At 45.3% G+C, this 15,548-nt stretch overlaps 1 protein-coding gene across 5 annotated transcripts in view; it reads right to left on the bottom strand.

The window, feature by feature from the left end:
* LOC137344798 (linker for activation of T-cells family member 2-like) overlaps window positions 1-15,548 on the bottom strand; it is a 139,465-nt gene that overhangs the window by 93,252 nt on the left and 30,665 nt on the right. For 3 of the 5 annotated variants that reach the window (XM_068007955.1, XM_068007959.1, XM_068007960.1), the window contains exon 1: window positions 4,058-4,178. The exons of 1 other annotated variant lie outside the window; for it this stretch is intronic. The gene's annotated coding sequence lies outside the window, so the exon portion shown is untranslated. Of the gene's footprint in view, window positions 1-1,019; window positions 1,216-4,057; window positions 4,179-15,548 lie in introns of those variants that run through there. One more of the 5 variants, XM_068007957.1, reaches the window with a different exon arrangement.

Here is a 15,548-nt window from a genome sequence, read left to right as displayed (position 1 = left end):
TTGTGTATTAGAGTAATGAATATGCTGTAGTAGCTGCTCAGTGTAATGTAGGAAAGATGGGAGCCAAGTTCCAGTAGCCTGGTAGCAGAGATAGTGAGAGCCTCAAGGAGGTCACTGTAGGGGATCGCGGTACACTTAAGATCCATGGATTATCCAAAATGGCCCAAAAATCCTTCCAGAATATAAACCAGCAAACCCCATCACAGTACGCCAGCAAAGTCCATCACAGTACAGAAGATAACACACCACAGTGCACCAGTAAACTCCATTACAAAACACCAGCAAATGTACCACAGAACAGCAAACCCACTGAAAAACAACAGAATATCTTCTGAAATATACTGGGAAGCCCATCATTGCACATCAGAAAACACCCCCAAACTATTACACCCCCGAACCCATCACAATACCAGGGTACATCAGCAAACCCTCCAAAATACATATGTCTCTGTACTTACAATGATATTTTTTCCCAACAGACAAAAATAGCAGAAACCATTAAAAAGGACCAGCAGTGGTGAAGGAAAAAATAGATTGGGTAGGAATATAAATCAGGTAGGAATGGAGAGCAAGCCAGAGGGTCACAGCGAGGAGGGTAGGGAGGGCTCGGGAGGCTACAGCTCAATCACAGTCCATGTTTTCAAATCGCGTGTTCGATGAAACCATAATGAGGAATAAGCAATCCCAGTACTGGAAGTGAAAGTCTGCCTTGATACATTTTTTTGCCTGTCCTGGATTATTCTAAACCAAAACAGGGCTTCGGCTTGTAATTAACCCCTTTGAAATACTTCTCATCCTGATCGTTAATTACCCAGCTTCGAGGCAAGAGCTTTAGAGACTGTACCCTGTGTATTTAGAATTGGTGCTTTGCTGCTGTACATTATCTCCTGTCGTAGAGTTTAATCCGAATAGCTACATTCTCAGCCAGCACGCTAACATTATTGTGACATAACAGAAAATGGCACCCTCAAAACACCAAGTAAATTATATCCACTTTCACTTTACGAGAAGTTACTGACCTGCAGGGCAGGAGGTGATGGAGGAGGACGCAAAAGAGAAAGAATAAATCCAGGTCCCTGCAGGCTGCACCGCAGCAGTGTTCACCAGACCGTGGGCGGGAAGGGTTTGGCGCCAGAAGCCGTCAAGCCTCCCAGATTTCTCGCAGCAGCAGTGCCTGGGAGATCACGGCCTGGCGTCCCTGGTCCATGTGCCCTGTAGTGCCTGTGCATTAATCTGTCCCTGGTCAAGGGCTCGGAAACATTTCTGACAGACATGAGAAAGCGCAATATAAGTACTAGCATTCCTTTCTTTCCTATGAGACCTGAAGCAATTAGAGTACAGGAACCTAATACTGGACTAGCAAAACCAGAAGCCCTGAGTTCAAATCCTCACCGTGGCAAATGGTGGCATTGAATTGAATAAATCTGGTTATTTGTGGCTGGCACCAAAAATTGACCACAAAAACTGCCAGGTCGTCATAAAAACCCAACTGGTTCAATAATGTCCTTCAAGGAAGGGAACCTGCGCCCTTGTGTTGGTCTACATGTGACTTCAGTCCCTCACTACATGGTTGACTCTTAATTCCCTCACGGTACCCAGAGATGGCCAATAAATACTGGTTTACCAATAGTCACCCACATGCCAAGAAGAATTTTTTTTTTAAATCTGGAGTTCTGCATATTTTTTCCCATCTACTTAAATATTTACAGAAAAATAATCCTTGGGCAACTTCTAGTTGTTCAAGCAAGGAGGGTTAATGCTAACCAGAGGCACTGCGTCCAAACCTGCCTCACATTCATTTATAATGTTCTGGGGAAGGGGTCTTTAAGGCATAAAATGTCCCCACAACCTCAAAGGCCTCCGAGGGGCTTGGCAGAAAAAAGATAGAAAATATATATTAGAAATGAATACAAAGTTCCCAATTTTAATTTTTGTTAGGCGAGAGGTATCTAGGGCTATGGAGCAAAGGCGGGTAAATGGGGGTGAGGTACAGATTACTAATTGAATGACGGGACAGATTCGAGGGGCTGAATGGCCTCCTGTTCCTAATTGCTGCAGGCTTGGTTCTGTTGGTCAGGATCACATTCCCTAAGAGAAGCCATCAACACTAGGGAACGGTTAGGAAATGAGGCTTGTGATCAGAAAGAGTGAGACTGATCGCCGTTTAAACAAAAGTCAGAGGAGATGGCCGATATTTTTTAAACCAAAATGAGGGACTCTCGATTCACCCCATCCCCAATGAGCGGGACTTGACAGGCCTGAGAACTGCAAACAGGTCTCAACTTTTAAATGCACCAGCTTCATACAGAGAATTACATGTTTCAAAAGTAAAGAAAGGCAGAATTCTCTGAATCAGCCAGGAACTGACCTGCAACTTGCAAATGGATCCGAGGAGATTACATTTAACAGTAACCTACTCACACAGCTGTGATGTGCATTCTGCACTCGATACCTGTACAATATTTCCGTCTTGTTCTGCCGGCCTCTTTGAATGCTATGGGGATCTTGTTCAGGATAAAAGGTAGCATCAGACCAAACGCATGGAGCCGGGCAATTTTAACACTGTGGGCAGCTTAGACTGGAGTTAGTCAGGTTCTATCAGGGTCCGTCCAGACTAAATAATGCAAGAAATAAAATTCCCCGACAGGCACAGAATGCAGGGAACTCCGCACAGTCCTGGTCAACCTCGACACAGAGAATCAGGGATCAGGTCGCAACTGTCACCGTCTGTTGCTGGCCTTTTTTTCCCCTCCTTATTTTAAATTTTCTAAGTCAAAATCCCTAAGTTTCTCGGAAAGATCGTCCAATAAAACTCGGTAGTTAACAAATCTGCACCTCGTAGCCTGAATTTAATCCTTGTACTCCATGAAATCCCAGCCCCGCTCCCGGCTGTTGTGAGATTATATAAATAAATATCTGGAGTGCCCACGAGTAGGATTCCCTCCGAGTACGAGAACCACACGGAGAGCTGAAGCCAACCGATATTTCCTGGTTATTGTCAAAACTCCCCCTTTTTCCGGCTTTCTTTTCAAAGACAATCATCCGCAGTTGGGGATCGGGATCCGCATCTGGACCTGCACCTGGATTTGGCTGTAGATCACCTGGATTGGGATCTGGACCTGAACCTGAACTTGAACCTGCAATTGGATTTAGATCTGGACCTGAACCTGGACTTGAAATTGGATTTAGATCTGGACCTGGACCTGCAATTGGATTTAGATCTGGACCTGAACCTGGACTTGAAATTGGATTTAGATCTGGACCTGGACCTGCAATTGGATTTAGATCTGGACCTGAACCTGGACTTGAAATTGGATTTAGATCTGGACCTGGACCTGCAATTGGATTTAGATCTGGACCTGAACCTGGACTTGAAATTGGATTTAGATCTGGACCTGAACTTGCAATTGGATTTAGATCTGGACCTGAACCTGGACTTGCAATTGGATTTAGATCTGGACCTGGACCTGCAATTGGATTTAGATCTGGACCTGGACCTGGACTTGCAATTAGATTTAGATCTGGACCTGGACCTGCAATTGGATTTAGATCTGGACCTGAACCTGGACTTGCAATTGGATTTAGATCTGGACCTGGATCGAGCTCTTGCACCCGGATTTGGATCAAGATCATCTGGACCTGGACCTGGACCAGCGGCATTGCCGGATCGGACAGGCTATCAGAGGGGCCAGGTCACCGGCTGCGATCAGCGAGTTGAACTGTTCCGAAAGATTCGATGTCACACAGGTTACAATATTTAATTTTGCTCTCTCCACCGCTCACTTAATATTTTAACCGTAAACTACTTCATTCACTGGTTTAGTTTCTACTTTATAAATAGTAAATTAGTTGAGTAACTTTTTAGAAGTCCGTCCAGATTGAATTATTTGGGGTTTTTCTTTAAATTAATAACTATTAAAATGCAGCAGTTTCCCCTGAGGCCGTGTCAGTTTCAGCAGGAGGAGGGGGGAGAGCAGGCTGGAGGAGCCTGGGGTTTGGGAAGCCTGGTCCCTGGGGTCGGGGGAGGATGGGGTGGGGTGGGGTGGGTGGTCCTTACCGGCTGCAATCTCAGGGGCTTCTTCCACGGGCTTCCATCGTGTCTCCGATCTCGGGGAAAGGGATTGGATGTGAGGGGGAAATAAAAACCGTTCGAGCTGCAGTTTCCGCTGTTTGAGAGGACTCCCTCACCACATCCGCCCCGCCTGCTCCGAGTCTCTGTCAACTGCCCTTCACCTCAGTGAGGAGCAACCATTAGTGGCATCAGACTTGGGTTGCCAACCCTCCAGGATTGCCCTGGAGCCTCCAAGAATTAATCTCCTGGACATTGCTGCGAGGAACCCACAAGAAAAAGCATTACATTTGTGTCTTTCTTTTAATTTTCTGTGAAGATTTCCGTTTATTATTTATAAAAATGTTGGAAAAGGCTGTTTGACTTACAGTCAATCACCATCCAATGGTAATTAAGAGCCTGTTTGCTTTCCAGTTGGCTTTGGGAAGGCAGCGGTCCATGAGGATGGACATGTCCGGGGACCAGTGGTGGGAGTGTGGGGGCGGGGGGTAAAGGTTGGAGGCAGGAGGTCATGGGATGAAAGCTCCAGGAATAGTCCAACCAGAGTTGGCAACCGTACATTGGACAGAAATACCTGACGGGGGACTTTTGCAGCCTGGCTGAGTACGTGTTCCACATTTTCAATCAATATGAGAGGTTGCTTCCCCTCTTCCATTATTTGAGGGGGCTGCTCCTTAACTTCTGGCTGCACTTCAGTTCCACGCTCCTGATCTTTGGCCGCGCGGTGAGGAGGGGGACGGGCAAGTCAGAGGACCTCCTCGTGGGTCTGCCCCTGGGCTTGGCCAAGGTGACCATCCAGGTCGGACGCGGTCCCTGGGGGTGATCTCTCTGGCTGCCTACCTCTCTTCCACGGGTTTCTCTACGCCTGGGTGGCCCTGGAGAAGGAGCTCGCAGTGTTAACGCTTGAGGCCTTCTGCGACCGGTGGGCATCGCAGGGACTGGAGTGTGTAGTGGATAATAGTAATAATATTATTTAAGTTTATAAGATTCCTTTAGTTTTGTTGGTTAAGTTTTTTATTAGTGTGCCCTTTAAAAGGGGGACACTTTTGTTTGGTTTTCTGTTGGTGACACTGGGGCAAGCCAGTGTCTCCTTATGGGTTATTTTAGAAAAGAATACCTCAGTGGGGAGAGGGGTCTTGTGTCCTGAGGTTGACCATTTAATCTGGACCTATAAAAGGCTGCACCCCATCTTATCTACATTTTCACAGAATAGAGGAACCTCCAAAATATTTACCTACTGTACCTCTTTCAGATGCTGATTGTCTTATATTTCCAGCACTCTTGTTTTGTGCAGGGTGACCAATGCTTAGGTGAGTGGAAGTATTAAAAATTAATATGCGGCCTTAAGGATCCCATTGACACAGTCATTTGAGTTCAGGAATGAAAAGAGGTCTGGTTCATTGCCAATCAATGCCTCGCCTATATCTTATATCTAGAGTTACATTCTCAGGAGAGAGTGTACCGGATTCATAGCACTTCCATCTTAAATTCTCTTCGCATCATTTCTGAACAAGTTTTCTTTCCACAAACCACCACTCAGCCTGCCAATGGAAATGGTTTTAGAAAGAGTCTCCGCTAATTCCAGACTCTAGATAAACTGTCCATTTAGACAGAAAATGTTAGATCGACTATCAGAGAGCTGTTAAAATCAGGCACTGCTGAAACTTTTCAGCTTCCAAAACAAGGATTGAAAGTCCAAATTTGGACCCAAGTCCCCCATAAGTGTGTCACTATTGCCATCCATTGGTGTCAGCTGTGGCTCACTGGTAGCACTCGTACCTGTGAGTTAGAAGGTTGTGGGTTTAAGTCTCACTCCAGAGACTTGAGCACAAGATCTAGTCAGTAGTGGTAGGCCTCATCATTGGAATACTCCCTCACTATCCACTGATTTTGGGCAGGATCATGGAGGAGAATCCAACCCTAGGCTGTTCTAGTTGTTCAGATGTATGTTAATGATCCAAAAACACTTTGGGCTGGAAATTGCACTGAGCAGTGAATGCCTGCCACTGGTAAATAACTAACTTCGCCAACTAAGTGCTGTTAGGCTCATCATTATTTTACGAGCGTTTTCCTGCCCATGGGAATCGTTGGTAAAGTTAAACACATGTAGGAAGCTACATGTTTTGAAATGTCATCCAATGGGCCGATGTATTCTCTCATAGGTAGTCATTATAGAGTGACTTCAAAAGGTGAATGTATCTCTTTGATTACCTGAACAAATAAAAAAATCCCTTGGTATTATTGAAGGGCAGGAAGTTCTCCTGGTGTCTTGGCCAACAGTCCTCCCACAATCAACACCACCAACAACAAATTAATTGGTCATTCATCTCATTGCTGCTTGTGGGATCTTGCTGTGCACAAATGGCTGCCAGTGACTGCATTCAAAAGAAATTCATTGTATCTGAAGCACCATCAGACATTTGTGAATGATGTGAGAAGACTTTTTTTGGTCATGCATGGAGCCGTGTTTAAGAGACTCCAAACCTAGCAACTGAGAAATCTACAGCTGTAGACATTTTGTTCCCCCCGATATTGAGTGTGAATTCTTTCCCTGTATAGACACACTCCACTTACCCAAGTCTAGGGACACAGGTTGGCAGAGCCAGTGTTTAGAGACACCCAAGGGTACGTCTGGAGTTTAACCAACTAACCCATGCTGCCTCTCACTACAGAGCACTGGTAAGCTTCTCACTGCTTGTCCAACTAGGCCTATGCTACCCGTTAGGACATTCACTTGCAAAGTTACGTGGAATCAAATGGGAAGAATCCTGACCCCAAGACAAGTCTACACTCAAGATTCCATTATTGGTTTTACCTTGGAATGATTGGGTTAGGTAGCGGATTACTGATCCCACTGAAGGTTAACTTGGTTCCAAATCTTCTTCACCAAACATGTTGTCCTTGAAGCCACTACAACCTCAAAGAAACCCCACTTACTTCCGCCTCGAGGAAGAGAGTCACTAGTTGGTCATTAGGCAACTGACAAGCATGGGTCTGAGCCCTAGGTGGACAGCAGGTACCAGGATTTCCTTATGAATAGAATGATGAGCAGCACAGCTTATTGTAGAATGTGTTGAGTTCACTGCCACCATTACCCTGTCCTCAGCATGGACACACACACCGAAATGAACAATGGTTCCACCAGTTGAAGGTGCTGAGCTTCTGCAGCAGCTGCAACCCAAACAAGGTGGGTATCGAGCCTTGGATATATGAGTGTGTTTGCCATACCTGACCCTCGGGTAGCACCTTCTAGCAGCTGACGTCCCAGTTTTCAGAGTTTTCTCATCAACCATATGACGGAAAGCTGCCTTAAACATAGTGGAAGGACCTGCACAGATTATATTGCTCTAGGTGTCCAAATCCAATCCACATACCAGGCTTACTCATCACCATCTGCTTAATCCAGTTCCTCATGAGAACAGGATTTGCAAATATGTTTGCTCGCTATGACAATGATTCATCCTCGGGGACACTCAATGATAGGCCTGCGTGGACTGGAGTCCTTCAGCCAAGATCTAATGGAATGGTGGACTAGCCTCGAGGGGCAGAATGGACTACTCCTGTTCCTATGTTCTTACGTTCCACAGTTTGGTCATATAGCTCACACACGGGCTGGAGGAAGCCTTTCCTTTGCATATCTAGGAACTCAGTACCATGAAGGAGAAATATTTGGACACCACAAGCTTAACCTGCATTGGAACTTCACTGACACCGAAGAAAATTAAGAAAGACCAAAGTCCTTCCTTTCATTCTGGTTCTGAAGGACTGCGTCAAGACTCAAGTTGGCATCCACCAAGAACACCAGGTATCAATATGAACCAACAAATGGATTAGATGTCCTTGTATCGTCAAATCAGTACATTACAGATTGTAAAATCATAGAATCTTACAGCCCATCGTGCCTGTGCCAGCTTTCTGAAAAAGCTATCCACTAAGCCTGCCTTCCTAGCCCTTTTTACATTTATCTTATTTGGGAACATTTTAAATGTCAGGGACATTTGAAAACCTTTCTATCCAGAACATGCTATGGCAATGCTGCGTTCAGCTCGAAGTCTGTGCGTGAGTGGATGTCTGATCTTGGTATCAGATAACATACAAAGGATCTATGAATTGGGCCACTAGAGAATTTATAAAAGTAAAACATAAACCAAGACCAAACCAGCCAGCACAACCTCGGGCCTCGGTGCTCGTAGTCACGCCAAGAAACATGGGTGTATCAATGCAGTCCTCCATCAAGCATTATGGAATCAAAATGTACAGCAGCTTCACAAAATATGCATGGGGAAGTACACTTAATTACACTAAAACTAAAGCAAAATACTGCAGATGCTGGAAATCTGAAATAAAAGCAGAAAACGCTGGAAATACTCAGCAGGTCAGGCAGCATCTGTGGAGAGAGAAACAAAGTTAACGTTTCAGGTCGATGACCCTTTCGTCAGAACTGGAAGATGTTAGAGATTAAACAGTTTTTAAGCAAATGCAGAGCCAGGGAAAAGGGGGGGAGAAAGATCAAAAGTCTATGATTGGGTGGAGGGCAGGAGTGATTAAATGACAAAAGTGATGATGGTGCAAAGCAACAGGGGGTGATAATGAGACAAGTATAGAAACAAAAGATGGGTCCAGAGGAGCTGTAAATGGTAACAGCAGAAGAGCAGAGGGGGAGGGAAGCATGGAAAATTTGACAAAGCGGAGAAGATTGTTATGACCTGGGAATGTGGCGGAAGAAAGGTAGGAAGACCCCAGGGGTGCGGACCACCTCGCCGGCCGTGTCCCGATAGGGAACCCCATCCACAAGCACTAGCCCACACTCTCCTCCACTCCCCCCAGCCGTGACCCGAGAGGGGACCCTCAACCTAGGCACCAGCCCACACCTCCTCCTCCACTCCCAGTTGTGCAGCCATCCTCCATTACCAGCATCTGCTGTCCGAGAGAGAATGGGACTGTAAAATATACAATGGGGAAGAGGGGAGAAGGACAAGAACACAAATAAACTAATGGAAAAGTGAAAGCAGTTCAGTCAGTTCCAATGGAGTAATACTGGGTATGGTATCATGGTGGTTATGTTACTGGACTAGTAATCCAGTGGGCCTGGACTAATAATCTGGAGACATGAGTTCAAATCCTGCTACGGCAGCTGGGGAACTTAAATTTAGCTAATTAAAATTTTTTAAAAATCTGGAATAAAGAGCTAGTGTCAGTAATGGTGACCATGAAACTACCAGATCTGGTTCACTAATGTCCTTTAGGGAAGGAAACCTGCCGTCCTTACCCGGTCTGGCCTACATGTGACTCCAAACCCACAGCAACGTGGTTGATTCTGAACTGCCCTCTGAAATGGCCTAGCAAGCCACTCAGTTGCCAAGAAGGTGGCTCACCACCACCTTCTCAAGGGCAATTAGGGATGGGCAATAAATGCCGGCCTCGCCAGCGACGCCCACATCCCATGCATGAATAAAAAAAAGATTCCCTGTGTTTGGCTCAGTGAAGGGTAACCTGGTTTATCACTGATGTGAAGAATAGGATAGAAAATTATCGGTTTCTCTGGATGAGCTTCAAGACTGCCTGGGGATTGATTATTAACATTGCACATCGGCTACAGAAGATGTGAAGCTAACTTTTTAAACTTCAAACTTAAAAGGCAGCTCTATACGCTGCTTAAAGTTTCTAATCATAGCAGAGAGTTCACCATCCCGCCTGCTCTTTTTTATTGTTCACAACTTTCTCCGTTACGCAGAGACTGATAAGCAGCCCATCTGCAGGCGTTGAGTGCACATGTGAGTACTCTGCATTGTCCTGCTCAGGAGTGTAACCACAGCTGCCCACTTACTCTACATGGTACAGTTTAACAGATTTGATGCCCTTACCCTCACATGACTGCCGGTTGATTTAAGATCTAATTTTACTCTCTTTTACAGTAATCGTGCCTCCTCCTTTAGTCTCCCTGCTTCATCAGACCTCCTTCATCTTATTGCAGTTTCAACCCGAACTTAAAGGTCAAGTGTCAGGCCTGAGACTGCAATATTGAGATCAAAATGGCAGCGAGAATATGAGGCCACGGTGAAATGTTTTGACAATATATGTATTTAGGAGCGGTTTGAAAAGCTGTGTGTGACTAATAAGCTACAAATATTTTAAACAGTCTCCTCCCCCTCCTGTATTTGCTTATTTTCCCCTTCCGTTTAACAAAAAGTGAAAAGATAAAATCATTGAATCATAGAAAGGTTAGAGCACGGAAGGAGGCCATTCGGCCCATCAAGTCCGTGCCGGCTCTATGCAAGAGCAATCCAGCCAGTCCCACTCCCCCGCCCTATCCCCGTATCCCTGCAAATTTTTTACCTTCAAGTACTTATCCAATTCCCTTTTGAAGGCCACAATTGAATCTGCCTCCACCACCCCCTCAGGCAGTGCATTCCAGATCCTAATCACTTGCTGTGTAAAAAAGTTTTTCCTCATGTCGCCTTTGGTTCTTTTGCCAATCACCTTAAATCTATGCCCTCTGGTTCTTGACCCTTCCATCAATGGGAACAATTTCTCTCTATTCTGTCTGGACCCTTCCTGATTTTGAATACCTCTATCAAATCTCCTCTCAACCTTCTCTGTTCCAAGGAGAACAACCCCAGCTTCTCCAGTCTATCCACGTAACTAAAGTCCCTCATCCCTGGAATCATTCTAGTAAATCTTTTCTGCACCATCTCTAAGGCCATCACATCTTACCTAAAATGCGGTGCCCAGAACTGGACACAATACTCCAATTGTGGTCCAACCAGTGTTTTATAAAGGTTCATCATGACTTCCTTGCTTTTGTACTCTATGCCTCTATTTATAAAGCCCAGGATCCCATATGCTTTTTTAATCGCTTTCTCAACCTGCCCTGCCACTTTCAACAATTAGAATTGTGCCCTCTAGTTTATATTGCCTTTCCTCGTTCTTCCTACTGAAGTGTATCACTTCGCATTTTTCTGCTTTAAATTTCATCTGCCATGTGTCCGTCCATTCCACCGGCCTGTCTATATCCTCTTGAAGTCTATCACTATCCTCCTCACTGTTCACTACACTTCCAAGTTTTGTGTCATCTGCAAATTTGGAAATTGTGTCCTGTACACCCAAGTCCAAGTCATTAATATATATCAAGAAAAGCAGTGGTCCCAGTACCGACCCCTGGGGAACACCACTGTACACCTTCCTCCAATCTGAAAAATAACCTTACACCACTTCTCTCTGCTTCCTGTTACTTAGCCAATTTTGTATCCATGTTGCCACTGCCCCCTTTATTCCATGGGCTTCAACCTTGATGACAAGTCTATTATGCAACACTTTATCAAACGCCTTTTGAAAGTCCATATACACCACGTCAACCGCATTGCCCTCATTGACCCTCTCTGTCACCTCATCAAAAAACTCTATCAAGTTAGTTAAACACGATTTGCCTTTAACAAATCCGTGCTGGCTTTCCCTAATCAATCCACACTTGTCCAAGTGACTGCTAATTCTGTCCCGGATTATCGTTTCTAAAAGATTCCCCACCACTGAAGTTAAACTGACTGGCCTGTAGTTACTGGGTTTATCCTTACACCCTTTTTTGAACAAGGGTGTAACATTTGCAATTCTCCAGACCTCTGGTGAAACCCCTGGATCTAAGGATGTTTGGAAGAATATGGCCAGTACTGCCGCAATTTCCACCCTTACATCCCTCAACAACCTAGGATCAATCCCATTCAGGCCGTACATAAAAGCGTAATGACAAAATTCCCACCAGGTGTCTAGAAATCCCTTTGTGTGTTCAATTTATCCTATGTACCCACTATTACTTTTTTTGTGGGATAAATCTGATGGACGGAAGGAAGAAATAAAGAAATAAAGAAATCAAGGAAGGGAGGAAGAAAGAAGGAAACCAAATGTCATGTTGGCCTTTATTGCAAGGGGATGGAATACAAGAGTAAGGAAGTCTTACTACAGTTGTACAGGTCTTTAGTGAGACCTCACCTGATGTACTGCGTACAGTTTTGGTCTCCTTATCTAAGGAAGGATATACTTGCCTTAGAGACGGTGCAACAAAGGTTCACTAGATTAATTCCTGGGATGAGAGGGTTGTCCTATGAAGAGAGATTGAGTAGAATGGGCCTTTCCTCTCTCAAGTTCAGAAGAATGAGAGGCTCATTGAAACATATAAGATTCTGAGGGGGTAGATGCTGAGAGATTGATTCCCCTGGCTGGAGAGTCTAGAACTAGGGGCATAGTCGCAGGATAAGTGGTCAGCCGGTCAAGACTGAGATGAGGAGGAATTTCATCATGCAGAGGGTTGTGAATCTTTGGAATTCTCTATCCTAGAGGGCTGTGGATTCTGAGTCGTTGAGTATATTCAAGGCTGAGATGGATAGATTTTTGGACTCTATTGGAATCAAGGGATATGGAGATCAGGTGGGAAAGTAGAGTTGAGGTCGAAAATCAGCCATGATCTTATTGAATGGCGGAGCAGGCTCGAGAGGCCGTATGGCCTATTCCTGCTCCTATTTCTTATGTTCTTATGTAAGGAAGAAAGAAAGAAAGAAAGAAAAGAGCCAATGAAGTACTTTTGAAGTCATTGGCCTGAATACCGGATAGAACTCCCTGCTCTTCTTCGAATTGTACCTGTTGCAACGAGCCCTTGTTAAAGTTATACACCAAACATCTGCATTTGATGCTGACAGTCGCACTGTCCCCCACCTCCCGCAGCACTGTTCCTACCCAAGCTCTGTTATGCTTCACACTGTGGTTAAGGGACCCCGGGTCTATGAAAAACTGAAGCCACCATCACAGCAGCAGCAATTGGACTTGGGTAGAGACTCCCGTAGCTGTACAGAGAGGGGAGAGGCTGGAGCCGGGTACGGCCCTCAGAGGGAGGCTGCAAGAGAAGAGAAGCCGAGAAAGGTGTTTGGGGTGGAGAGGAAAGATTATTAACTGGGGAGGGAAAGGAGAGCATTACCATTAACTGGGGAGAGGATGGAGAGTGTCAGCATTAGCTGGGGTGGTGAAGGAGAGTGTCAGCATTACCTGGGGAGGGGATGGAGAGTGTCAGCATTAGCTGGGGAGGGGATGGAGAGTGTCAGCATTACCTGGAGAGAGGAAGGAGAGTGTCAGCATTAGCTGGGGAGGGGAAGGAGCATGTCAGCATTACCTGGGGAGGGGAAGGAGAGTGTCAGCATTAACTGGGGAGGGGATGGAGAGTGTCAGCATTACCTGGGGAGGGGATGGAGAGTGTCAGTATTACCTGGGGTGGGGATGGAGAGTGTCAGCATTACCTGGGGAGGGGATGGAGAGTGTCAGCATTACCTGGGGAGGGGATGGAGAGTGTCAGCATTACCTGGGGAGGGGATGGAGAGTGTCAGCATTAGCTGGGGAGGGGATGGAGAGTGTCAGCATTAGCTGGGGAGGGGATGGAGAGTGTCAGTATTACCTGGGGTGGGGATGGAGAGTGTCAGCATTAACTGGAGAGAGGAAGGAGAGTGTCAGCATTACCTGGGGTGGTGAAGGAGAGTGTCAGCATTAACTGGGGAAAGGAAGGAGAGTGTCAGTATTAACTGGGGAGAGGAAGGAGAGTGTCAGTATTAACTGGGGAGAGGACCAAGAGTGTCAGCATTAACTCGGGAATGGAAAGAAAGATTCAGCATTAGCTGCGTAGGGTTAGGAGAGTGACAGCATTAACGTGGAGCAGAAACAGAGGTGTTAGTATTAACTGGGTAGAGGAAGGAGAGTGTCAGTATTAACTGGGGAGTGGAAACATTGTGTCAGTATTAACTGGGGTGGGGATGGAGAGTGTCAGTATTAACTGCGAGGGGAAGGCGAGTAGGAGCATTAATTGTGGAGGGGAGGCTTAGTGTCAGCATTAAATAAGGAATGTTAGAAGTGTCAGCAATAGCTGGGGAGAGGAAGGAGAGTGTAAGCATTAATTGGGCAAGGGAAGGAGAGTGTCAGTATTAACTGGGGAGAGGAAGGAGAGTGTCAGTATTAACTGGGGAGTGGAAAGAAAGTGTAAGCATTAACTCGGGAGAGGAATGAGGGTGTCAGTATTAATTGGGGAGTGGAAAGGAAGTTTCAGCTTTAACTGGGGCGAGGAAGGAGAGTGTCAGCATTAAATAATGGAGAGAAGGCGAGTTTCAGCATTAACAGGGGAAGGGAATGACAGCATCAGTATTAACTCGGGAGGGGATGGAGAGATAGTGGATGCATTGGTTATGATCTTCCAAAGATGCCTAGATTCTAGAATGGTTCCAGCAGATTAGAAGGTAGCAAATGTAACCCCGCTATTCAGGAAAGGAAGGAGAGAGAAAACAGGCCAGTAAGCCTGACATCAGTAGTAGGGAAAATCTGGAATCCATTATTAAGGAAGTGGTAACAGGGCACTTAGAAAATCATAATATGATTAGGCAAAGTCAACATGGTTTTATGAAAGGAAAATAGTGTTTGACAAATTTATTAGTTTTTTGAGGATGCAACTAGCAGGGTAGATAAAAGAGACCCAGTGGATGTAGTATATTTGGATTTTCAAAAGGCATTCGATAAGGTGCCACACATAAGGTTATTACACAAGATAAGAGCTCGTGGAGTTGGGGGTAACATATTAGTATGGATAGAGGATTGGTTAACGGACAGAAAACAGAGGGACAAACGGGTCATTTTCAGGTTGGCAGGCTATAACGCACGGGGTACCACAAGGATCGGTGCTTGGGCCTCAGCTATTTACAATCTATATTAATGACTTAGATGAAGGGACCGAGTGTAATGTATCCAAATTTGCTGACGATACAAAACTAGGTGGAAAGTAAGCTGTGAGGAGGACACAAAGAATCTGCAAAGGGATATAGACAGGTTAAGTGAGTGAGCAAGGAGGTGGCAGATGAAGTATAATGTGGGGAAATGTGAGGTTATTCACTTTGGTAGGAAGAATAGAAAAATGGAATATTTTTTAAATGTTGACAAACTATTAAATATTGGTGTCCTGGTACGAGAAACACAAAAAGTTAGCATGCACGTTCAGCAAGCAATTAGGAAAGCAAATGGGATGTTGGCCTTTATAGCAAAGGGGTTGGAGTTCAAGAGTAAGGAAGTCTTACTACAATTGTACCTCACCTGGAGTACGGCATACAGTTTTGGTCTCCTTATCTAAGGAAGGATATACTTGCCTTAGAGGCGGTGCAACAAAGGTTCATTAGATTAATTCCTGGGATGAGAGGGTTGTCCTATGATGAGAGGTTGAGTAGAATGGGCCTATATTCTCTGGAGTTTAGAAGAATGAGAGGTGATCTCATTGAAACATATAAGATTCTGAGGGGCCTTGACAGGGTAGATGCTGAGGGGTTGTTTCCCCTGGCTGGTGAGTCTAGAACTAGGGGGCATAGTCGCAGGATAAGGGGTCGACCATTTAAGACTGAGATGAGGAGGCATTTCTTCACTCAGAGAGTTGTGAATCTTTGGAATTCTCTACCCCAGAGGGCTGTGGATG

The sequence above is a fragment of the Heptranchias perlo genome, chromosome 28 (genome assembly GCF_035084215.1).
Source record: "Heptranchias perlo isolate sHepPer1 chromosome 28, sHepPer1.hap1, whole genome shotgun sequence".
In the NCBI taxonomy this organism is placed as follows: Eukaryota; Metazoa; Chordata; class Chondrichthyes; order Hexanchiformes; family Hexanchidae; genus Heptranchias; species Heptranchias perlo.
Note: the sequence above shows the minus strand (reverse complement) of the source record. Positions and strands in the feature narration are given on the sequence as shown.